The 24,382-nt window shown below is 46.6% G+C and overlaps 1 protein-coding gene across 5 annotated transcripts in view; it reads right to left on the bottom strand.

Annotated features, from left to right (window-relative positions):
- MYO1C (myosin IC) overlaps positions 1-24,382 on the bottom strand; it is a 662,069-nt gene that overhangs the window by 295,761 nt on the left and 341,926 nt on the right. The gene's annotated exons all lie outside the window — the stretch shown is intronic.

Below are 24,382 nucleotides of genomic sequence, written 5' to 3'. Positions count from 1 at the left end.
AACCTGTTATTGAGCTTTTTGATTTTCACAAAGTCGACACAGTGTCTGCTGATCAATTCTGATCGGGAAGAATGTATGATCATATCAACAAAGTATATATCATGAAAAACATAATAATCAGTAAATATTACTAATAACACTGTATACACAGACTGTAGGACACAAAACAAAGGCGGGAAGGCATAGGTCTTTATGTTGTCCCAAGGGATCTCAAGAGCGTTCCCCAAGGAAGATACTCTGAGACCCTCCCTGAATGCATAAAGAGGAAGTTTCCTGTTCGTTGAGGTTGCAAAGGAGTCCACCACTAGAGAACCCCATTGCTGGAAGATCCTGGTAAGTACATCGCTGTTCATCTCCCACTTGTAACTCGCCACAGATTGGCGGCTCAGGGAGTCTGACGCAACATTAATGTGACCCAGAATGTGCACGGCCTGCAGCCACACATTGTGCTGGATCGCCCAATTCCAAATCTGGATAGCTAGATCCACCACAGGAGGGGACCTGGTGCCCCCCTGCTTGTTGATGTAGAACATTGCTACGGAATTGTCAGTGCAAATTCGAACCACACTGTTGTTGATAGATGGCTGAAAAGCTTTTAATGCTAGAAAAACGGGCAGAAGCTCTAGGTAATTGATATGGGACAGTCTGTCCTGGGGCGTCCACAGATCATACACCTCATGGTGAAGTAGTGTCGCCCCCCACCCTAGAATGGATAAGTCTGTTGTGGTATTGGCATAATTAACCTAAAAACATTTGATGGCATTTGTTTGGCCATTTTCTCAGTCAAATTTAATTAAATATATATATGGGGTGGGTAAGGGTATAGATTAGGTTGAGGGGCAGTAGGGGGATTTGCGGGGGGTCTCCTCGCATTTTAGACTGAAAGAAAGGTCAAATAAATTCGATCAAATGTGATTAGGTCAAATGTTTTAGGTCAAATAGACCCAAACCATCCGCTGTAACCGTGACTTGTAGGAAGACCTCCTGGAAGGAGGTTCCTACCGAAAGGTTGCTGGCGGATAACCACCACTGAAGATCTGCCGTCATGGAGGATGGAACCAGAATCATTTTGGAGTCTGGGTCCACAGCTTGAGACCAGCAGTTCTGGAGAGCAAGCTGTGTGGGTTCCATGTAATAATGTCCCTGTAAAAATGTCTCCTGACAAAAAAGTAGCTGTTTTTTGCGGTGACATTGTTACATTGAACATGCGGGGGGATACCTCCATATGTGTTTTTGTTTTTTAGAAGGGGACATCCCCGCAACCCGTCCCCATAAATAATGTCACCATATATAAGGTCGCCAATGGCTTTTCCCAGCGACATTATGTATGGGGACATTATTACCTGATACCGCTGTGTGCGCCTTATTTTCAGTCTTGCAAGAGGTAGAGCTAACACGCAAGAAGTCATAAGGCCCAGGAGTCTCTGGAACCACCTGGCCGACATGCGGGAGGACTGAAGGAAAAGCTGGCACGTGGCCCATAGGTCAGCAATTCTATCCTGCGTCAGGAACACTCTGGCACTGACCGTATCCCAACGGAAACCGAGAAAAAATTAGGTCTTGAGCAACCGTCAGATGATTTCCACCAGTTCACTGCAGCCCCAGTTGGAACAGGAGCTGGAAGAGTGACTGAAGATTGCCTGTTGCAGCCCGTGGGCAAGGAATGCGCAGAAGCCAATCATCCAAATATGAATATACATGAATTCCCTGCAGTCTGAGGAATGCTGCGATGATCGCCATCATCAAGACAAGTGGTGCAAAGCCGAGACCAAACGGTAGCACTCGATACTGTAAGTGTTCTGTTTCCACAGAAAACCACATGAAATTACGATGTGGGCCCCAGATCAGGATATGCATGTAAGCGTCCTGCAGATCTACCACACTGAGCTAAATCGCCCTTCCGGAGAGATGACCTTATCTGGCTGGGCATAATCATCTTGATTTTCTCTTGAGGTAGAAAGAGATTGAAGTTGGAGAGGTCGAGGATAGTGCGCAGGCACTTTAAATAGACGTGAGTAATAGCCCTCCCTTTGCTCCCGCAAGGGAACAGGTTCCACTGCTCTGGAGGTCTACAAGTTTCTGTACCTCAGCTCTGAGAGAGGGCGACCCAGTCTGCTGAAGAGGAGGGTGGGGTATGAGGGAGGGGCAAGCGGAAGCCCGCTCGGGCGACGGACAAAACCCATCAGTCTTCTATGATGGTCTGCCACGCCTCCAGATGAGACGATATTCGTCCTCCCACCAGAGTCTCGTGAGACCGATGGAAAACATTTAGTTGGTTTAACGGCGCAGAGAGCAACAGTTGCTGAAGAGGGAGCTGAGGGCCGACAGAAAACCGGCCACTTTGTTTATTGCGGCGAGGCCCACCAGAGGGACCTTCTGCCCCGCTTGCACGGCACTCCTGGAACCCTCTGAAACCTGAGCAGGACCTTGCTTGGGTCCCCGTCCTCCGAGTATAAGCTGCTTTAGCTGGGGTTTTGGCAAGGAGCGACAAAGATTTTGCTGTTTGCTTGCTTGTCTTTGTTTTAGTGAGTTCCTCATTGGTGTAGGAGTGAAACAGTTCTTTACCTTCGAAGGGAAGATCAAGTAATTTGTCCTGAACCTCCTTGGAGACCTTTGTAGCATGCAGCCACGCTTGGCGGGAGATGTCTGCTCCAACCATAAGGGCCTCAGCGGAAGTGCCGACATGATGGGCTGCGGCCTCCAGCAGGTCTTGAGCCAGTACTCTGGCATCGGATAAGCAGTCTTTCAAATCTTTGAGCCTGTCAGGAAGAATACATTCCTGAAACTCAGCAAGCTCCTTCCACAGATTGAGATTTGCAGCTGCCAGTATGACCTCCGTATTTGCCTGGCACATCTAGAGAGCCGAATTGGAAAACACTTTTTTCCCAATGGCATCAAGAAGTTTATCCTCCTTGGAAAGGACTTCAGAAGCTGCCGTAGAGGATGTCGAGGAAGGCTTAGATTGGATCATAGCTGCTGCCACCACCGTTGATGAAGGGAGAGGACATGCAGTCAAGGATATGTCTTCTGATGGGTGCAGCTTGTATCGAGCGTCAATTTTCCTATTCAAGTGCTGCTCCGAATGCGGTTTTTTCCAGACCTCGCGGGCTTCAGCTTTGGAAGGAGAGGTCTGTGTGCTCCTGTGTCGAAAGAGTCAAAACTCCTGAAAGAACACCGCCTTGTTGAGCCGCAGGCTCGGCTATCGGAATATCGAGCAATGCCATCACATCCACAACCCGGTTATGAAAGACTCTGACAGAGAGGGGCGGGTCCTCACTATCCTGGTCCGCTTGATCTTCATCCAATGCGGCGGGAACAGAAAATTGATCCGCAGCACGTGGCACCTCAGACTAGGGATGTAACGGTATAACGGTATACCGTTAAAGATACCGTGAACCACTCAATTGAACAATAATAACCGTCACATTGTTTATACCGGTATACCGTGTATACCGTTAAGTGTGCTTTTCAATCTTATTTGGAAAGCTGCAGTAAGCAAGTGCTGCACAGTCTTGGTCTTGCACTGTTGGATGTGCCATCTGCCAAGTAGTTTCAGTTGGAGCAGTTTTTAATGCCATTCCATAAACTACACGTGCCTGACACAAAATCAATATGTTAGCAATAGGAAGAATAAATACAGTGCCATGAAGGAAAAGGGTTTACTTTGGGTTGGCGGCTTTGGGGTTTATATATTTATAATGTATGTTTGCTAAACATATGACAATGGGGGATGTCCCTGGTTCTATCATTGAATTAGCATATAATAAGTCACACTGCAAAATTCACTCATCTCTGTGGGTATTCCCTGCTGCCATACCAAAGGGTGACATGTCCTTGATTACTGAACACCTTTTGGCCCACAAGTAAACTTAAGGCTGTAACGTAAAGAGAGTGCGCGTGCGTGTGTGAGTATGCGCACAAGCTTATACTACCATCAGCCTCCATTGATCTGGGGCATGCATGTTATAAATATGGCAACACGTTCATCTTCACCAGTAGCCAGTTTGCTTTGCCAGTCGCAGCAGGGCTCTCCCCCCTCCTCCTTTCCACACATGTGTTTGTGTTTGATGGAAGCAAGGGGTGGCATTTCAGTGAAAAGTATGTTGAAAAGCCCAATTCTGGCTCTCGGTGCCTGGTTTTGTTTGTGATGATAAATCTGACAATTTATGATCTTTTAGAAAATATTTGTTAAGATTGGTTAACTCCACCTGCTATACTGCGATAACCATGATATACCGTCATTTTGCAAGAAGGTTATCGTACCGTCATAAAACTAATACCGTGACAGCCCTACCTCAGACCCCGTGGGCAGACCTGACTGTGCAACGGGAGTCTTAAGTATAGGTGAAAGTGGAGGCAGTGGTGGTAGTGGAGGAGGGGGCCCCACCGGAAAAGGAGGGGGCGGCACTACCGGAACCTGCTGAGGAGTAGTTGCGGCTTGGTAGGCTTAGGATACATTTCTTTGAATAGATACTTAAAGTATGCCTTCATTGGGTCAGAGTGCCTAAGGGCCTGGAATTTGCCAAACAACATGTCCTCAGAGGAACGTCTAGGCACAGGAGTGGGTAGAGGCTGGTCTGAAGGGGCATACCCCCAGGATTGCAAAGAGGCTGGTTGCCAGGATGGCCCTCCACCAACTGGATCCACGTAAACTAAGGGTGCGGACATAGAAGGGAGCGAGACTGTGTGTGGGCAGCGGAAAATGAGCACGCAAATCCATTGGCGGGCAGAACAGATTCCCATTGTCCACATTGCGTGAAAAAGGCTGCTCTGCCCCAAAAACAGGCCCCTCGGTACTAGCCGTTGTGAAAGTTGGTGTGAGAGGTTGTCAAAAAGGCCACCGCAGACTGCGTGGGTTGGGCCGCCATTTTGTTACTGCCTGCAGTGAACTGCGTCACAGGTGTCAGTGAGGCCATTGTCACCAAAGGGGCATCGGGGGACTTTTTATAAATTTTAGCCTTGTGATAGGGAACCTGAGCAGAGCCGGCGCTAGCAGATCTAGAGCGCTTTTGAGACCCCTGAGATTCTGCTGAAGAATTAGCCCTCAGTGAGGGAACCTCAGCGAGGCTGGTACCTGAAGACTTAAGGTGTTTGCCTTTCTTCTTTGTTCCTTCAGCAGGATCTCAGCGACCAACAGATTGTTTGTGGGCAGGCTTAGGGTCACTGCCCGTAGCAACAGCCTTTGGAAGGGGGCCCTCGATCTTGCCGGTTTTAATTATAGCCCCTAGTCTGGGATCCTTGGGGTTAACTCTGGTGCCTTTAGTCGCTGTACCGGAAACCTTGAGACTAGTTTTGATACGTTTAGTTTCAGACTTGGAAACCTCAGGAACTACACCAGTGAAAACAACACCAGAAATGCTCAGCCTAACTTTAGCCCCCAGATGGGGAACCTCCGATGAAGAGCCGGTCCCGACACCCCCCTTACAGGTGACCTCGGAGCAACCCTGAGAGTCCAGGTTAGATCCCTTTCAGAACACCTCACGGAGATCCCTGGTACCAGAGCCACTTGGGCCCCTTCCAGAACCAGAAGACCCCAAAAAGGAGTCCCCTGGCTGGGGTGCCCTAAAAAGGAAGGAACTTACTGGTGCTTCCTTTCTTCTTCGTTTAACTGCTGTAAATGCAGAGGAGGAATACGTTGGAACACCGCCTCCTACCTGACAAGCCAACGCTGGATTGCACGGATGGAGAGGGAGTCACAGTAGAAGCAAAAGTCCCACCAGTGTTCCGGGCCCATGCACTTCAGACAGAGAGACTGGGGATCCGCCCTCGCAAAATGACATTTGCGCGAAGAACAGGACACGAATCCCAGAAGCTCCGGCATAGAGAGAAGAAAGAAGACTGTGGAACCGGAGCAGGAATATGAAGGACAAGGGAACAAAAAGATAAAATGTGCCAAGATGCAAGTGAGTCTGACCCTGACCGCGCAGAGGAAAGGACTGAAGAGCGATGCGGAGCTCAGGAAGTCAGGGCTACGGTCACGCGATGTGGCCCTGCATAAAAAGAAAAGGACAACAAAGTTAATTTCTGATGCTTTAAAAAGTGCTCGAGTGCCGTCCCGCTGGACGGAATGTCCCAAAAGTATGGGGGAAAGGGAACGGGACGTAGGAGTATGAGGCCCAATAGCATTTTTCAACCCCAGATAGATCGCCCTCAAGGATCCAGACAACTGCAAACATGTTTCCCCTTTTTAGGGATCATCGGTACTGTATAGCATAGTTTCCACCCTATGTAATTGGGGCACATTGAGCACACACAAGCAAAGTATGGTGGATTGAAAAGACGTGGAAGAATTCCTTCCACCTGAAATGTAAAAGCAGAATTAGCCATTTCAGCCAGTGAGGAAGTCTTCTCAACATAGCAGTTTCCTGATTCTCTAGACTCCTCTGCAGAATGAGGTTGGCATTTTAGCTTGGGGTTGGTCCCAGCGAGCTAGCTCAATTTAAAATAGGATGCATTCTGCTTTGCTCTATGCAGCTCCTCTTTCTTCATATCCACGCCCCCTATAGATTTTGCCACTTAATCATGCACCTTTTTGATTCTTTGTTCCCTGTTAGCACCAGTTTGCCACAAAACATGCCTTGTATAAAGCACATAACATTCACACAACCAACATTCAAACCTCCACCCCATGGCACTTCACTAAAACAACTAATTGCATACACCTTAATTCTTCTCAACTACCACCCTGCCCCTGCTCACACCCATGAAACCCATTAACTCATTAGCACACACTTCCTTGCAGAAACATGGCTCAAGCCACACTACACACCTATTATCCCAGACATGCTTCCCCAACTCTATCTCATCCACCACAGAGAAAGTCCCCATATAAATAAGGTGGTGTCATTACCTTCATGCTCATGCATAAAGGGTCATGCACACTTAGCAACCCTCCCACCCAAATATAAATCCTATGAAGCACTCTTTCACTTGCTCCCGTAGGGTAACCTCACAACAACCAGGAACAAAAAGAACAACCCACTAGGCAAAAAAGCTAGGTGCACTCTTTTTCGAGAAGAACAAGAGCTTAATTTTGTATACAAAAGGAAATAAGTCCACTATCACAGATCTCTCTGCCTTCATCAAAGCCAGTATCGTATTAGAACTGAAAATCGTCATTTGTGATGCCTTCAATATACAGTGTTCACCCCCCACCCTCTTTGGCTACCGCCTATTTACAAGCTAATATTCACATATAGACCCATCTTCCATTGGCTGTATCATCTTCCCCTCCAACTTCTTTACACTTGGGCAACGGTCTCTTCACCTTGGGTCACTATAAAATGATTGGTTAAACTTTGAAATGCACCACTCTGTCTTAAGATCAAACCATGTGATGTGCACCTGGCCAACAACATGAGCTCAGAAGACAACTTTGAGGTCAGCCTGGTCCTTGCTAACAACGCCACACTTTTCTCATCCCAGACACGCAGACGCCCCCATCATGCCTCCCCGCTGCAATATTATAAGCATTGACATTGCCCTTTGCTCTCCCTGGTACAAATCACAGACCTTGTTGTTCTCTACTCCCCCGTTATCAGCTACTCCTCCGAAGAGGTAGGCCTGGAATCCCTACATGTCCCACTAATCCATCTAATCCATGACAGATTTAGGAGTCTTATTCCTAGGCATCTTGTAGTTCAAATGTAATTACCAGCATTCTGGGCAGCGCTAGTGTCCCAAATATCAGCTTGTGCTTTGGCAGCTCAGGAACTCTGCCCTGACTCACTAGAGTATGGCCTTCAAACTCAGCCACAGCCCTACTGAAATTTGGCTGCTCGCATTCCTGCCTAAATGTACAAAGTTCTTAACTGGATACATTTGTATATGTGTGTACGTGCATATTCCCTACCTTGCCTGGGGGTTGGAGCGTGCTAATTGAGCAAGAGAAAAGGCCTTGTTGTTCTGCGTTTCCAACACTGCTTGCAATGATTTAGGCCTACTCTCGAATACAGTGTTAGTTCATGTTATGAATATGTACCGCAAAGTAGGTGGTTAATTTCCCTTAAATATATATATATATATATGAATTTTCACAATACCTATGTCTGCCACAAGTGACCTCTACCCACAAGATTCCACCCTCCCCCATGAACCCACCTCTATGCGTGTTAGTAGATTTTCCGCAATCTAAATCGTATGAGGGGGGCTGGGATCTGAACGTGCATCCCAACACTCTCCTCATCACATCCAAATCCTACTTTTCTCTACCTCATTTAATGCCGCCCAACACACAACCCTAACTTCCACACCGACTGGACTGACTTCACAACTAACAACCACATCTCACCCTGCATCAATATCTACCATGGCTAGGTCAACTCTGGTAGTTCCTATCTAGACAACAACCCTATCCTAAAGAGTATTCTCACACCACTCATGCCCTATGACCTCACACAACTCGTCACCTACCCAACACACAGCTGGCAACGCCCTGGACCTTTTGATTTCAAGCAAAAACCATGTCTCAGTTGAAAATCAAATCTGGGAGTCATGGGCAGACCACTTTGATATCCCCTACACGCTCACTCTATTACATGCCCCTTCCCCCAGCCAGACAAACCGAACACATTACAGACCAGCCTGAACACCATTCATTCCTCCCCGTAACCCCCCACACACACAGCTCCACTTTCATCAACAATTCCAACATCCTCACACAGACACTCAACAAAATTAACCCCTCAAATCGCAAATGCCCTGCAGCCACCACCATAGACCATGGTTCAACAGCTCCCTCCTCTCTATCAAGCAGGATGCCAGACGCCTAGAAAGACCCTGGCAAAAGAACCTATGCCACCAGAACACCAGATAAAATGTGCCGCAACAAATACAAAATAGCCCCAAGCAATGCTAAAGCCATCTATTACCAACAAGAACTCCAACCCGTCACCAATCACACACAGAAACTATTCAACATTGTCACATCTCTCTCCAAACCACCATCCACGCCCCTATTCACTGCAGTATGAAACTCCCACATGGAATACTTCAACTCCAGACTACACACAATCAGTCAAGCCCACCCCTCTGCTCTCCCACTCCCACCCCCCAAACATTTCAACACTTGGATCACCTGCCACACCATCGACAGAGACAGCCACATCACCCTTACTAACAAAACAAAACCTGTACTCATCCTGGATGATGCATGCCCACCTGAAGCCACGTCCAATTGCATCACCACCCTCGCTCCACACTGACCCAACATCATAACCTCCTGTTTCTCACATGGCCCTATCCCATATGCACTAAAAACTGGACAAATCTCGTCCCTCAAAAAAACCTATCGACCCCATATTGCCCAAAAATGACCATGCCATCACTGCCATGCCATACTCAACATCCTATCCCACAGGAAGATACTCCCAGGCACCGTCCTAGAGACACACTGACAGGATACACTGTCTCCATGACCCCTTTTCCCTTGCACAGACCCTTAGCAAACACAATGTCCATTTCCACCAATATGCAGATGATACACAAATATACTTCCAAATATCCACCCCCCACTCACAACTCCACATCCTCAAAAGCGGTCTCTGCACCCTCCCCACCTGGATCCACTTCCTCAAGCTCAACCCTTTCAAAAGGGAATACCTGCTCATCGGCCCCGCCCAAAGACACAACCCAAACACACTCCCTGGATCAAAGAACACACCACAGCCAACCCACACATATCCCTCTCCAAACCTGCTAAATGCCTTGGCTTCTACATCGACCATATTTCCTTCACACACCACATAGCTGCTGTCACCAAAACATAAAAATCTGAAACTACGCCTCCTACGTAAGATCTGACACATACCTCCTCCTAATGACTTCCTCACTGCAGTCCAAGCATTCGTTCTCTCCAAATGGGACTCCGGAAATGCTCTCCTCACTCGACTTCCCAGCAGCACCCCTGCAAGTCATACGAAACACAGCAGCCAGACCCCTCTTCCACCTACCCAAACATTCACACATCACCTCAGCTCTCACCCAGCTCCACTGGCTCCCCTTACCCTAAATAATTGTCTCCAAAGGACTCTGCATTGTTTTCAAAGCCATCCACCATAAAACTCAGTCTTATCTTCATAACAACCTCAAACCCATCACCCACACAAAAACAAGAGAACACTTTGCACTCTGCAAACAGACATGCACATAAAAACAAGCATTTACCCACTGGGCACCCCAGGTATGGAACATCTCTTAACCAGGGCTAAAGTCGAGGGTACATGTGGGGGGACGGAGTCCAGCCACTTTTTTCAGAGGGGGGACTCAGTCCCCCCCCTGCTAAAATGAGAACATTGAATGTCTTATTTGAATTTATGCATTGGAGCCAAGCTGACCAGGGATCGAACCATAGTCTGGGATCGTAAAACAGTCGACAGGTTTGCAGCCAGGACACTTCACCACTGCACTATATAACCTGATGAAAAATAGCACACAACTAAAGGTAAAACGTCCCATTTCGGTACTGCAAGTCCCAGGGAAAACATTTGTATTGGCTCTTGGAGTTTAAAACATGCACATCTTTTAACGTTTTCAAGAACACTATTAGAAGAAAATATCCTCTCTTGGTTTTGTGTGCGTGTTTTATGAAAGGCAAATGCCATTCGTCCTGTGCTATTTGAGTGGTTATGCAAAGCCAATTTAATGAAATGTACATACTTCCCCTTGATATGCTATTTCTGGCAACGTCACAACCCATTACCTTTGTTGAGTCCCCCCACTTTAATATTTAGGACTTGACCCCTGCTCTTAACATTGCACTGCACCGTCAATCACGACTTACGGAAAGAGCCTCTAAATATACCTGTTTGCCCACACATAACTCACCTCGCCACTACTACTCCTTGCCTATCCTAATCTTTCTATCCTATCCTGAAAACATTTCAATCTTTGATATTTGTAAGGCACTCCGAGACCCTCTGGATTGGGCCAGCGCTGATAAATAAATAAATAGGCCCTCATAGCTCGAGTATTTTCCTATTATCCTTACATTCAGCAGTCATATTTATCAGTTCTGTGGCATGCTTTATGAGGATTTGTTGTTATTCCCCCTCTCTGCCGGGCTTCCCACACTAGATGTATGTTCTGTTATTTCCGAAGTCAGCCTCTTTTGCCTGTCATTCTCTATGCCTTTGCGTATCATCCTATCCAAGCTTCAGGAATTCTCCATTCCCTGTTTCAGGACCGGCTCTGTGGCCGATGCCTGTAGCTGGTTGCCTATTGGGTCTAGATTTGCAAGGACAAACATTACCACTCCAGTTGGTGGTATCCTAGGTTATCGGTGACCTCTTGTTCTTGCTTTGGCCAAAGCAAGGAGGATAGTTCTCAGCCATTAGAAATATGCCACTTGGGATCAGAATGACTGGATGGGTGCAACAGTGGCTTATGAGGGCTTGAGAGGTGGAGATGCTGTTAGGCTGAAAAGTACACTCGGCACACAGTCAAGATTTCTTGAAGTGTGATTTTCAAAAGAAGGGTGGCTAATTAATAGCTTTGTAGCATACACAGGATTTTCGCTTAGTACTTCGGGATTATGACATGGGACTCCTGATTTGGGTGAGGTGCAGGGTCATCTTAAGCACTTCTGGGGCACTGGGCACGTACATCTTTGGGGCCCCCCTCCACCAAACCAAAGGAATTAAGTGATCAAGAATATCTGCCCCGCCCCTGCCACAATCACAACCCATAAATTGATATACTGCCTCACTGTATTACAAATAAGGATGTTTACTCCCTTTAAATCCCCTTAAACTCTTCATTCTTGCACTAATCAGAATGATAAACAAGTACCATTTGAAGGCCAACATTATCAGTCTACGAAGAGGTTACTTCTGTTCTAGCACAGATTCAGGAGACTTTTTATCAATAGAATCCAGGAAGGTATGCGGCCTGTAGCATTAATGCAGGACTGTATGTAAAAGCTACATGTAACCCAGAATAGAAAGAGAACTCACATTTGCTGCCTCATAGAATGCAGAAATGTTCAAGCATGGCTAGAGGAGACCAATTGGTAGGAATGAGAAAGCTACACATACCAAAGCAAGAATAGTGGATGCAGATTAGAAGCAACCAGGAAGGTGTCTGTATCCAGACCGAGATTATAAATGGGATATGATTTTCAAATAGTGTTGCCGTTAGAGATCAAAAGAATAAAGTGCTTGTGGTGTGAAATATATCAATGTTCACTATTATAGTTGAATCAACACTATAGCCAGTGAAACTATGAGTGAGGCTGTGTTGAAGATCATCCCCTGTGAAGGAAATCTTTCCGAAGGGCTGACAATTTTGAGAGGTTTAGGGACTGGCAATTCCGAGAGGCAAGGCAATACAAGATTAAATTAGATGCCCAGCATTACACACACACTGGTTAAGGGGTGAATCTTGGATGTGTGCCAACTCTGCAATTTCTGCATTTGAACACTTTCATAACTAGTTCTTAACATGAACTAAAATAATCTCATTTTATAAAACTGACTTGGAAAGTACACCAATCACATTACCAAACATGACCATTTTTAAAAACAAAATATTATAGAAGGGTGTAACGCACAATATGATTCTAGTTTCACTCTCTCCATCATCAAGAGATGTATATATGTATCAGCATAACAATCAGTGTGATTTAACGGATTTAATCTGGGTTGGTGTTTTGTATTGTAAAACTTTACATAGTTCCAAAACACTGGCTTGTGAAATTGTCATTTATAAACGTGCATTAAAAACCTTTGACTTTTAGAAAAATGCAAAGCTTTTTTTATGTCAAACAAGCAGACTTTAAAATATGTTTGCCAGAGTCCTGCCCCATCTGGTCCGCTCCCTTCTGTCTACAACTCCTTCCACACAAATGAGCTACATAAGAAGAAAAATCAAGTAATGGGCTAAACGATGCCACCAGCATGCAAGGAGGCAAAGTTCACAGACGACAGTACAGTAATGTACGGGAAATGATCAAATTTGACCAGGATGGATCACTGTATTGCTTGCTGGCAAAGCCAGGCTACAAGCATGAACGCTTCGGTTCCAAATGTGGATACTTATTCATCTCTTGGACTAACAGTTTATGCTCATAGTTGGAGGTGATTGCCTAGGTTTTACAACACCCCATCGGAACAAACACATTTCTAGACCTTCACCATAAGGATGGCATGTTCGTTTTTATAGCAACCCCTATCTGGTGAAGGTGCATTGCTGATAATAGCACCTGTTGTGCTGCAAAACCAAGTACATACTCAGGCAGGTTTATAACTTTGAGACATAGGAAAGGCTCAGCCAGCCTTACAGGAATGTGCTATTCTAATCTTGCATAGGAACACATATCTCTGCAATGAGTGCTTAACACACTGAGCTAACTTCTGAACCATTGCGGCACTCAATTTCAAATATTTGGCTATTGCACGTGATCAATATAATTCCCACAGGAAGAAAAGAATGCTAGAGGAGTTGTGCCGCAAGGAACACACAAACTATATATATAACAGTGAACACAGAAAGCATTACATGAGGAATTGATCGAGGCAGAATGTACTTGCCAAAACAGGCAATAGGTTTAGAGCCCCAGCGCCATGCCATACAATATCCTGATGTGTGCTATTTAAGTCTGGTGAACAAATGAATCTTACTTCTTTAGATCAGGCTGCCTTGTGGGGCAAGGTGGGAGCCCTGGGCAAGTGCCCCTTTTGCCTTCCCATAAAAACGTCTCAGGTGAGGAGGGGTGTGGGCTGAAGGGGAGCTGATGGAGGACTTTTGACTGATGGCTGAACACACCTTTATGCAATACTAAAACCAAAGACGCATGTCATTTGGGGCCAATCTGCAGGAATTCCCTTACTTGAGCATTTGCCAATTGTTCCCTACTTAATGTTCTCAATTTTGTGGGCACTCGCGTAGATTAAACTGTCATATTGCATACCAATCGGAATCCAATTTTGTTGATGCTCCGGGCCTAGCTCTTTGGGAACCACATAGGCGACGACTACTGCTTTGGTTTGTTAGCTTCCCTAATAGCATGGTCCTGCCAGCCTTTCGCTTTGGACTCTTGTATGCAGCCATGCACTCCTTCCACATTCAGTCAATCTGCTTGCATCCTACTCAGTATTACTAAGGGGTGCATTTTCGTAAAACTGCTGATTGCGAACCTCATTCAAAGGCTCAATTCCACTGATAACTACCCAACCTCCTTCTAGGGAAGTGGGGGGTGTTTTGCGGTGCGAGGTTTAATAGATCAATAGGTTTAGACCCCAAAGTATTATGAAGAGGTTTTCCACAGCAATTGGAGTTCCTCAGCAATGTGCATAATTTACCCCCACTAGTACACCTGATCCCAGCGTGGGGCCATGCAGGTATGGCACTCCAAGGAAGGGTACCGCTCAACATATCCCGCTCATGCCTTACACTCTTCCGTCTTGTGTCCAACTCAGAGGCGTTGCTAGTAGGAGGGGCTGAGGGGGTTATAGCCCCCGGTCTTTTGGCTGTAGCCCTAACATGAAGCTCCAACCAAAAGACTGGCTAGCCCCAAGTCCCTACAGTCCAGACATAAAACGTAGCCCCGGATCTTTTCCAGGCCTAGCGACGACGCCAACTCAATTACCACGCAAGCCCACCCTGGGATCTGTCACTTCTGACAACTGGCTGGGCACTCCCATTCTGTCCCTTGTGGGCTCTGACTAATGTACGATATCACCTTTTTGGAAAATCTAGTCCACATGTGTGTTAAGGATGCTCGGGCAGATTGCGATTCAAACCACCGAGTGACTTAATGCCCGTATAGGTATCAAAAATGGCCCTTTTAGATCAGTACACCTGTTCTCAAAATGTATCAGATATGGCCTTCCACTAAGGAACACCGGCTTTTTTTGACCGTTTTGGATTTCAATGGGAGGCTCGCTTCTTACTACCTTGACACTACATTCATCCATACAAACACAAGCTCAGGCCAACCCTTCTCACTCTATTAAAATGTTCTTGTTTGTCGATTTCAACCCCCCACTCCTGCCCCCTTTTCACCTCTCCTTTGCCGCCGTCCAATGTTAACTCAAGGCAGGACTCCCGCTGTGGGGGCACGGTATGCCACTGTTGAACAAGCTTCTGCGCGGTTAGACCACCACGGCGGTGAATGACGGAGTATAAAAGAACGGTGACAGGACATGACATCACAACAGACTCCCTCTGTATTGAGGTTCGGGGACGTGGGGAAATTCCAATGTCACAAAAAGAAAATCAACTGAAAAGTCAAAATATGTGGTTGAATTCTAAAATCTGCAGTAAACTATTTTTTTTTTTAAATCAGTGTTTCCCTCCGAAAAGTACCGACTGCAGACGTGGACTGTTACTAATTATAGCTCTGTTCCAAGAACATTCTTATTTAAGACCATAGATTAAGTAATAGGGGGAAGGGAATCATTCTAATAGTGATTTAGAGAACTTAAAAACGAAAAAAACAAAACATTGACGTTTTTAAAAACGATGCGTAGCATTCAATCATTTAAAATATTTTCTTACAGGCAAGATTACTGCCAGAGACCTACAAGCCAGAGTAGCAGCCCTACTCAACTACTTTACGGTTTGGCCACAATACTCTCTCCGGACAAGCCCTGGTGCTAGGAGACCACTATGGCACAGAATGAATAACTATTACATTAAATTATGATGCAAAGAGATCACATACAGAAATAATACTTCATCCCTCCAGGGGCAGACAGTAAAAGCTGGAACCAGCCTGAGCGAAGCGAGGGCTATTACCAAGGAACGTAGTGCATCAGCCAATATGGCCCACTGCAAAGGTGATTATTGTCATTAGCAATCTGGCTAATGGTTTGGTTCTGTGTTTTGTTGGTAAATAGTTTTTTGTGGAGAGGGCACACATTTTAAGCAAATATACTGTAGGGAAGGATTGGTCCAAAAGACCCCCCTTGCCTACATCCCCTCCCCAGGTGAGGGCCATGACTCATCGGGCGTCCCCTCCGTACCACCAGGGTCCAGGTGGTGGATGGCTCACCTGCTGAAGACATTGCCCAAACGTATTGAATTTAGCTAGGCCTCAGAAACCATTTTGTCTAATAAAGATGGTGTGAGCTCGGCGCACTGTAGCGCGGCCCCCACCTTTGGAGAGTTTCAATTATCCCTGTGGCCGCAGCTCCCTGGCAGATCCGCTGTGAGCCCGTTCCCACGAACGAGACGGACATGAGCTAGTGTAAGATACCAACACTGTAACATTTCACCTTCCGCGGTGTATCGCTGCTCCCAGCATGACAACATGACCCGGCCAGCAGACCCTGGGTGGAAAGAGAACTGAAAAATGGTCCTTTAATAAAAGCAAAAGTTCCCAAATACTAATTCCAAAACTACTTTCAATACGTGCATTTTCTCCACGAACCCCTTTGATTAGAAAATTTGTAAAACGTACAGATATGGCAGAATACATGTTCACATGGCATAAGCAATGAATCACCCACACCACTGCAGTTTTGTGCAAATGACGAAAGCGCCCAGGGGGGTTATTTGTTATGTGCATCATTGAAGAGCTTACACCCCACGGTCCCGCACCACAACCGAACTAATGCTGCTAGAGTGCAAAGAAAGACAAATGCAACCATATTGAGGGCTCATGTGAAGGACACGCGAGAATGCACCCTCCATGTATGTAAGTTCAAACCCCTTATGTGCCACTACCGTCATGTACGGTGACAAGTCATTTACTATGTGCTCCACCAACCTCAATACTACCTCACTAACTGCAAATGTATATGCATATAACACAATGTTGTAGTTGTTAAAACATAGTGTACAAATAATGTGCTCGGACTGGCTATATTCGAGAGGCATTAGCAATGTTAAGATGTGAGCCTTGAAATGACTCAATTAGTATTGTATGTTATTTGAATGTTTATGATGCTTTCACCGCAAATCGGCAACACACGAGGAAGATGCCTTTGTGAGTTTATGCAAGGCCATTCCCACACCCACCCGGTGAAGCCTGCCAGACGAAAGAGGAGAGGCCCGCGCCGCGCTGCTCCACCTCCCCCAACTAGGCTGGAGCCGCTTCAAAGATTTGTAGTCCCCTCTGCAGCACCCAAGGCCACGGCCCGCCACTTGCATTATTTACAGCCAGTAGTAAACCTCCGCCTGAATACACAAATCCAAAGGCGCCCTCTCTTAAACCCCACAACCCACCAGATCACCTTGGGTTTATGGCCCCTGTAAAATTAGGACACCCAATACTATGGCAACATACAGCAGCACATTCATAACGACTTCTAACAAGACAGAAAGACATGTACCGCCTGTCCCATGCCCTGAGACCTAGCCCCACGACCTATGGTACCAGGTCAACAGGACACTGGTAACCATGCACTGATAAATGGCCACCAAACCCCTCTCAAGGTGCATTCCTCCTGTGTTGCATTAACCTGTAGAATAACCTATTGAAAGATTTACTAAAAAAGATAATATTGCAATAACTGAATTACTGCGGTGTGCATGGCCTAGGGCAAATAAATCAGGAAAAGACATTCATCTCTGACACTGGCCACAGTGGCACAACGACACCGCCCAGATGAACCCGGCAGACCTGCCAGGCCCAGCCCAAACCACGAGGCTGACCAGTGACGTCCTCCAGCCAAGGCCAACCACATCGCAGCAGCACCTATAGCTAGTCGTCGCCACCCAATCCCATTGAACTTGTGCCCCCTATAGTATGTAGGTTCTGATGACGTTTTTTGTAAATATATACGCCTGTCTTTGCTATAGTCAGACAGAGCGCTCTCGGAGTTTGCAGAGTTCTTTGCATGCCCTATTCTGATTGATAAACTCCCATTTACGCTCACCCGCACTTTGTCTTGGCCTTATTCCCATTCTGGGAGAGTCCATTATTGTCTCTCATTGCGGGGAGGATCGTGCTGGTTGGGGACGCTTGCTTTCAGTGGTGACCCCGAAAGCGTGATTATTATTTTCTCCCAACATATCCCTACCGTCCCCTTTGGCACGAAAATCTCCGGTCGAAAAGGGATACGCACGGTGCGCCGGCTCCGGGAGGCTACCCGCCAACGGCGACCGGTACGCTCAGAAGTGCGCACTCAACAGAGAGAGGGTACGGGATCCCGGTTGAAAAATCCCCTTTGAGTACCGCTCGCCGGAGCCGGGGCTGACTGTTGAGCATACGGCAGCACTGCCTGGACGGACCCAGTTTCGGAGACTCTCGGTTCAAGACGGGCACGTGAGTATTGAGTGCGAGCGATCATAAAGGGAGTAGAGGGGGAAATTTAGGACAGGGAACGAGACGGGGTAAAAAGGGGCACGTGGGTCTACTAAGGACCATCTTAAACTTTCTTTGCTTTTTCTTTGCATATGGCCATCAGGATTAAGAGGTGAATAAGAGATAAGAGTGACGGGAACCTAGCTCCGAGAGGGGGTGGAAGGCGGCGCCGCATAGTGCTATCTTGACTAGTACTGGGAATATATGAAGAAGTGGAAAATAAGATAAAGGTGTCTGGCAAAGGGAGACACGGAGAATATATTAGTAACTGCAATTCTTTCTATTCTTTTCTTCAGGGTTACGGGAAAAAATAAAAAGTGGGTTAGTACAAAACCTAAGAGATAAAGTAAGAGACAGAGAGTTTTACCCTAAAATTGAAGAATATATATATATATCTATATATATATATATATATATATATATATATATATATATATATAATTGAACTGTGAATAGAGTGTTACAGAGGGGTGTGTGCACATCGTATGCGTCAGGAGATAATTTGGTGTGATGGGTGTGTAAAAATGGTCATAAATGTATAGCCATTGAGTGGTCATGGTAAGTGTGGCCAGACAAAGCATTGTAAAGACAAGAGTAATAAGGTGAAGTGAGTGTGTACCTTTCTTATTTCTGGGTTAAGATTACAATTTGGTTTGCCCTTGTACGTGCCCCCCCCCAAAAGAGAATAGAATAGAGGCTGTGTGCAGCCATTCTTATGGTGTGTAGGCGGGGGGAGGAACACGAAGGCCCCCACGATTCAGTAAGACATAAAATACGAGGACTCACATGGTGATACGTTTATATTGAGATATCGAGATACATAGAAATACACAAGTATCAGGAGGGCACAAAGTATGGGGGCAGAAACACCCTTATCACATATTTGCAAGAACCTACCTGGGTACGCGGAGCGGATTAAGAAATATCATGACCAATGGATCACAGAGTTGAAGGGAGAGGGGTTGCCCCAGATATGGCCCGAAGGGGGATCATTTGACAAGAGTGTCCTAGATATGGTAGCCACATGTATTTGTTTGAAATACAAGGGGAAGCAGTTGCATAATAGGAGAGAAATATTAGATCTCTGGAGGCTGTTTGAAGAGATACCACCGCCTAAGGCAAGAGAATTAAATCCTGATCTACCATCTACCACTGACAATCCACTAATGATACAAAAAGATGATAAAGCATTGCCAGACGAAGAGCCACCAATAGAGGTAATAAGTTTGTACCCAATACTAAACAAGCCAGTGCCCGCAGAGGGGTACAGTGACCCCACTTATGTGCCTCCCCCGACAACTACTACAACCCAAAGGCCAACGGCACCCCCGCCATACGAGAGTACTAGGGAGCGAGCACAGGCGAGCACACCAAGGGTGGACATAGAAAAACTAACAGACGATCTAGAATCAAGGCTCTTTATAGCCAAAGATGAGCTCTCGAGAATAAAAAGCATATGTGAGCGGACCACACTTAATGCAGCAGGTTCAGAGCGTGCGTCTAGAGCACAAAGCGAGAGTAGAACTTTTGAAGAAGGGTGGAAAAAAGGTGAGATACTGTTCAGAATACAGGAAGAACCCACCCGAATAATTGAACTAGAGGAAAGAGAGGGATGTACTGACAATGAAGAGAGGCCTATAGGGGACAGGGAGGAGCTACTATGCGATATAAGGGATGATTTGGAAGAAAGCGAAAGGTTAAGTATGGCAATGGGAGGGGGAAGCGAAGGATTGGATGGTGCATGCTCAATGAGGACACTGGATAAGGAGTGGACAGGGCGATTAAGGAACCGAGTGGGGAAAATGGCATCACTAGGAAAATCGGGAATGAAGGGGAGTACAGATACAACGACAAAGGGCAAGTTGCAGCTCCCGCTGATACATAGGGGAGGAGGGAGGCCGAATTACATACCCTGGGCTCAGATGGATAAGGCTAACTTACTAAAGTTAGTGCCCCCGTTGTCAGGAGGGGCGAGCAAGTGGATATATGCCTTTGAGAAACACACAGCCGGGGTACCTCTAGCAATAGGGGACGTGAAGAGCTTGCTAGTATCAGCAGTAGGGGATCAGGCTGACAGAGTATGGGTCAAAGCTGGTTTCCCGGGAGTAACGTTAAGACTGCAATTGCCATGATGGTGCCTCCTTTAACACAGTGCGTGCAAGGGTGTGGGATGCTTTGAGGGAAACGTTTCCAGATACCCCAGACTTACAGTCAGTAATGCAGTGTACAATGAATGACGGGGAAGATGCTATGGATTACATTTTTCGGGTCCAAGAGATGTGGAGAGCAGAAACGGGCACGCCCTGGTATCAATCGACATCGTTATTTTTCTTCATTATAAAATGAGGGCTCCCAAAAGAGGTGCAAAAGGCGCTTGACAAGATAGCAGGTATTGAAGCGAAAGGATGGCCTGAAATTCAGAGCATAATAGTTCACCACTGTAAGAGAATAAAAGAAAGAGAGAAGGAGGTGGCGCAGAAAAGATTGGCAGACGAAGCAAAACTAGTGCAGACAAAGTTGGTGAAGGTCGCAGTAGCAGCGCTCCCACACAGCAGGGAGGGAGATGAGGAAGAGGAGGGGCTGGTGGCAATACAAGGAAGGATGGCAACTAATTGGGCAGGAGCAGGACAGCGGAACGAGCAGGAGCAGGGCGGAGGTCCGCAGTGGCAAGACTGGGCCCCTTGAGGGGGACGAGGTGGGTACAGGGGCCGGCGAGGAGGAGGACCGGGGCACGGGGGAATGGGAGGAAATGGATGGCAGGGTCCCAGAGGTGCGCAAGGAAGTTGTTGGAACTGCGGGAGGTGGGGACATTACTCTAGGGAGTGCAGAAGCAGACCAAGCAACGGATTTCCAGAGGCAGAACATTATGGCCATCCCCATCCGGGGAGCCCATATGGTCTCCCAATGGGACCACAACAAAGAAACGCAGGCCAGGGGTACAATGAGCAACAACAGGGACACCAATACAGAACACAGAATCACCCACAAAACAATGACAATATGCACTACACGCCAGGCAACCCTTTCACGACAACATCAAATGGAGCACCAGCACCAGCCCCCTATAGTGGCGTGTCAGTGGTTTCAGGGAGTGTGTTCAACCAAGGGGGGGGGGGCAATGAGACACCCCGCATAGGACAGCCCACAGAGAACACTTGCGTGTCCATATCTATCTACCACCTACAATGCAGCAGAGGAACCATTGGTATGGGCGCAGATAGGAGACAAGCAGTTCATATTCATGGTGGATTCGGGAGCGGAGAAATCATGTATTAGAGAGGGCCGGTTCCCGTTATCTAACCGGAAGTTAGAGACGCAGGGGTTCTCTGGGGCTGTAATTGAAGTTCCTTACACAGAAGCAGTGGACGTGACGGTGGGGGGTAAAACTGTAAAAACACCCTTGCTGTATTATGAACACGCGCCAATAAATTTACTAGGGAGGGATCTTCTTAGCAAACTCAACATGACAATATCATTTACTGAAAGAGGTATAGTGTGTTGAACACCAGGAATATGCCCATTACGTGTAATGCTGGTATTACAGGCTCACACAACCACACCAGAAATACGTGGTTTGCCAGTGGACGAGAGAATGTTTATTGAAGGACTAAAGACACTGGCCCTCATAATTCCTGAGTTAAGAAGAATGGATTGGAGGATCCCAGCAGAGTTCCTCTTCCGCCCAATAGTGTACCCTGACACAGCACCAGGATCAGAGGTATCATTAGACTTGCACGCTGTACAGGTATCTGCGAAAAGGATCTCTGTGATGGGAATAGATATAGAAGGATGTGAGTGGCGTACAGTACTGTGTACCAATGCCAATATTGCCCTAAGAGACTTGACTGATGAGGATCTCTTTTCAGATTCGGAAGGGGATGGTGAAATAGTAATGGAAATAGCAATGCCCTGTGACATTTTGATTCAAGCTAGAGAAATCCCTGTCCAGCTGATGGCAGTGGTGGGAGCACCACCGTCATTCTTCGATGATGACATGAGGCTCGTACCAAATAATTTGTGGACAACAGGCCCCCATGACGTAGGGTTGTTGCATGGAGTACAGCCAGTGATAATAAAGCTCAAACAAGGTGCAATTCTATCCCGAGTAAAGCAATATCCATTGTCCCGTGAAGCTGAAGAAGGGATAAAAGAGACAATAAATGCACTACTGGCACAAGGGATAATAGTGCCTTCAAACTCCCCATGTAACACATGCATTTACCCAATTAAAAAAGCAAAAGGAGGGTCTTGGAGGATGATCCAGGATTTACGCCCCCTAAATGATGTAATACAGAAGGAGTTCCCTTTGGTCCCGAACCCTGCATCAATATTATGCAGCGTCCCAAAAACGGCATCACATTTCACGGTGGTGGATTTGAAAAACGCATTTTTCTCCATCCCCCTGGCTGAAGAGAGCAGATACCTGACAGCATTTACCCTAGGGGGGAAGAGATATGAACATTGTAGATTACCACAGGGATACTGTGAGAGCCCAAGCATATTCAACCGCATACTACATGAAGACTTAGGAAACTTATCAGTTGAGAGCACAATTATTCAGTACGTAGACGATTTACTCGTCTGTGCACAGGATGAAGAAACATGCCGAAAAGATTCGATAACACTCCTGACCCTGTTGGCTAATAAGGGGTACAAAGTAGACAAGGAAAAGCTACAATATTGTCTGGCAGAAGTTCTATACTTAGGACAGCTAATATCAAAAGATGGAAAAAGAATAATCCCCGACAGGGTAGAAGCAATAAGATCAGTAGGAGAACCCACAACAGTGAAGGAAATTCAGAAATTCCTGGGAATGTGCAACTATTGCCGAGCATGGATATTAGATTATGCAGCATACACCAGACCCTTACTGCAAGCGCTCAAGGAGGCGCAACAGGAGAACAAGAAAATAGAGTGGTCAGAAGAAATGAGCGCCTCCTTTAAATCATTAAAAGAGTTGATTTCAAGCGCTCCAGTGCTCGCAAATCCCGATTATGGGCGCGAGTTTTACCTGTTCTCACACTGCAAGGGGACACTCATGACAGCTGTACTGACACAAAAGACGGACACAAACCTTTGGCTTACTATAGTGGCACTTTGGATGCTGTGATGCAAGGACATTTCGCGTGCGAGCAATCACTCGCAGCAGCAGCGTTCGCAATTGAGAAAAGTGCCACTATAGTAATGGGATGCCCTGTAACGTTGTTTGTGGAGCATTCATTATTTGCAATACTGGAAAGATCAAAAAGTACCTTGACAACACAGCGGGCAACCGCCTATGAAATAATACTGTCCAGCGCCAACATCCATGTGGTGCGATGCAGAACAGTGAATCCAGCAACAATCATTACGGAAGCGTGGACACTAGAGGACATGCAAGAACACGATTGTGCAACCTACACAGGAGAAAGAGGGGAGGACACAGTGGTGTGCGAGAATGTTTTGAGCGAGGGGGAAGTGTACTTTGTCGACGGGTCAGCATCAATTGATGTGGACACGGGAGAGAAACATGTGGGTATGGCAGTGGTGAGATTAGAAGAGTATGAGACACTAGTGCAGTACCGCCTTCCATCACATTACTCAGCACAAGCAGCAGAACTAATTGCCCTAATAGAAGCACTACATGCAGCTAAAGGGTGCGCGGTGACAATTTACACAGATTGAGCTTATATGACGACAACAGTACATGGAGGTCTGGCCAGATGGGGGCGGAGGGGATTTCGACGAGCAGATGGGACTCCTGTGCAACATGCAGACTTACTGAAGGAGTTAATTGAAGCCCTACGAGACCCCACAGTGGTAGCAATAGTGAAATGCCAAGCTCATACGTCAAACACAGACGTTGTGTCTTTAGGAAACGCGGCAGCGGACGCGGCGGCCAAAGAAGCCTCTTACTTTCAGAAATATGAAGCAGGTGAGTACATGCTACAGCACAAGACAAACGAGGAGCTTCCAGAAGGGTACAATGCAATGCCAATATCACAAATACTAGAGTTACAGGAAGGAGCAAGTGCAGATGAAAAGGTGATGTGGGTGAAACGAGGGTGCAGCCAATCAGCAACAGACTTACTGTGGCGACAAAATAACTCAGGGAAAGTGGTAATGCCAGTAAAATTATTAGAAATAGCGTTTCAA

Source organism: Ambystoma mexicanum, chromosome 9 (assembly GCF_040938575.1).
Source record: "Ambystoma mexicanum isolate Mex_15411 chromosome 9, UKY_AmexF1_1, whole genome shotgun sequence".
In the NCBI taxonomy this organism is placed as follows: Eukaryota; Metazoa; Chordata; class Amphibia; order Caudata; family Ambystomatidae; genus Ambystoma; species Ambystoma mexicanum.
This window is presented reverse-complemented; position numbering and strand designations above follow the sequence as displayed.